Source organism: Myodes glareolus, chromosome 6 (assembly GCF_982192425.1).
Source record: "Myodes glareolus chromosome 6, mMyoGla1.1, whole genome shotgun sequence".
Classification (NCBI taxonomy): Eukaryota; Metazoa; Chordata; class Mammalia; order Rodentia; family Cricetidae; genus Myodes; species Myodes glareolus.
In genome coordinates, this window is record NC_142031.1 from 23,825,754 (window position 1) to 23,828,498 (window position 2,745).

Genomic DNA, 2,745 nt, shown 5'->3' on the forward strand with positions numbered 1-2,745 from the left:
GCCTGCGCGCTCGGTGCTTTGCGCCTGCGCACGACCGCGCCCACCTCTCTCTTTCTGCCTGGGACAGCCGGGACTACTGAGACCTGGCTGCGCCGGGAAGGGCGGAAGGGGAGGGCTGAGAACGCTGATCAAATGGGCGTGGCTTGGCACTGGGGGCGGGGCCCTGGACCTGAAGTTGAAGGCGCTCCACCTTGGCGCCCCCGTGCGTTCTTGGTGTTTGCAGTTGCCCTGGCTGAATTTAAAGGACGTTCTGGCGTGGGAGTTACAGCACAGCACGTTGGCCCCATGAATGTTCCCTGTTATTATTTGTCGTCTTTTTCCGGAAGCCTCACCAACTGCTCTGCTTTGTCAGTCCCTCTCTCCTGTTTGTCCGTCCAACATCTTGTATTTTAATTTCTTGCTTTATTGATTTTCATGCACTACTGTAGATAATGTTGTGTCTAGTAGTTGCTCAGTAAGTTCTTGTTGAGTGAATTAATGCATGGTATTGCTCACATCTGCCCGTCCTGTGCAGACTGCTGTACTTGGCTAGCCGTGAGAGGAGGATCAACATCACACCTCGCTGCTACTTTTGGACTTTGAGTGTTTAACTGCTCCTTCCTGTGGACTCAGGGAAACGCCAGTGAAACGAAGGTCCACACTGCCCACGATGATTAACACAGGCCGCGGGTGGGTTAGGGTGGCAGGGTACGGGAACTGGCAGAGACTGAGGCTGGGTGGTCCATCTGATGCCAAAGTGAAATCATCCAACATCAACAGGCCAAAAACCCGTTTACCATTTTTAATCCAGACCTCACCTTATCTAGTAGAAAGCACCCAAAGAATTAAACAAAATTGTTCAGTTCTGAGGGTTGATAAAAGAAATTGTGGCACATCCACCTCCTTTAGAAATGATCCTTTTAGCTGGTCTTGGTGATTGGTTAAAGCCAGGGCTACACAGACAAAACCTGTCAGGAAAGAGGAAGAGAGGGAAGGAAAGAGAGAGGATGGGAGGGAGGGAAGGAGAGAGGGAGGGAGGGAGGGAGAGAGGGAGGGAGGGAGGGAGAAAGCCAGCCTGCCATCCTGTTGGTGGTGGTGGTGGCTCATGCCTTTAATCCCAACACTCCCAGAGGCAGAGGCTAGTGGATCTCTGTGAGTTCAAGGCCAGCCTGGTATATGGAGGGGGAAAAAAAAAGGGTTGTTTTGTTTGTTTTCTTTTTTTCTTTTTTCTTTTTTTTGGGGGGGGGGGGGATGTTCGAGACAGGGTTTCTCTGTGTAACTACTCTGACTGTCCTGGAACTTTCTTTGTAGACCAGTCTGGCCTTGAACTCACAGTTCAACTGGCCTTGAACTGCTTTTATCTCCCAAGTGCTGGGATTAAAGGCATGCGCCACCACCGCCCCATAACAATATATTTTTTTAATAATAAAAACTTAAACAGAGTTTCTCTCATAGTTCTCGCTGTCCTGTAGGTCACTCTGTAGACAAGGCTGGCCTTGAACTCATAAAAAATCCTCTTGCCTCTGCCCCCAGAGTGCTGGGATTAAAGGTTTACACCCATGCGTGGAATAAAATTTTTTTAAAGAAGGGGAGAGATGCACATGCATGGGTGGTGGCACAGGGAGCCGGGTCTACAAATGCCTAGAGATATTTCGCATTACTTAATATTACCTAATGTTGTAGAACTGTCCAGATGAAACTAAAGTTGCCTGCTGATTCCATTGTCATAAAAAAAAAAACTTGGTTGTACAGTAGCTATCTTTACACAACAAAAACTTCAATTAATTGGCCCCCAGGTGTTGAGGATAAGGAAGAGCTGGCCTGCTGACCAACTCACCTACCATCCAGGCCCAGATCCAGAGCATCTACAAGCTTCTGGAGCTCCTGAAGGGGCGGGTCCTACATAACCAAAGCCACAGGATCTCCATGACTCAGGGCAACAGCAGGATATCAGAGGAATCTCCATGAGGGTTCAGTATCAATGGTGTAGCAGAAGACAGAGCACTGGAATCAGACCAATGACTCATGGCAATGAACATTTCATTGCAAGGAAAGCTGGTTGGACAAAAGGGCAGACTAGGCGACACACCCTGGCACACTGCAGCTTCCTCAGTGAGACTTTTTTCTTTCTCTGCTTTCTTCTCGGGGGAGGTTGCAAAGTCGGAGGGCAGATATGGAAGCACTGGGAGATGAGTGGTATTGAGGACATGATGTGAAATTCATAAAGAATCAATAAAAAAGATGGAGAAAAACTTCAATTAACAGACGAGACATATTATAAATTGGGGAATCTTGGACCAATCAATAATACTTCTGATTTTATTAACAGTTTAGTGCTGCAAAATACTCTGTGACTCTCTAGACTCGAGATGATAACCTTCTATAGTCTGTATCTGTGACTTTCTAGACTCTCTAGATTGTGACATTCTACAGTCTGGATTATACATGCTGGGATTTTTTTTTTCAATGTTTTTCTTCTGCCTTAAGATTTTGTTTTTTAAATGTATTTTTGCCCTGAAATACGTGTTAATTTGACAGGAACTCTGCTTTTAAAAATCAGCACTTAATTTTCTAATTAATTAAAAGTTCTAATAAATTAAAAGTTAAAGTTGTATAAAAGGTTTTTTTAAAGAAGGAAATTTGTGGATTATCTGTCTTTCTTTTTTAAAATTTATTTATTTTATGTATATGAGTGTTTTATCTTCTGCATACCAAAAGAGAGTATTGGCTATCACAGAACTACAGATACAGGCAGTTGTGAACTGC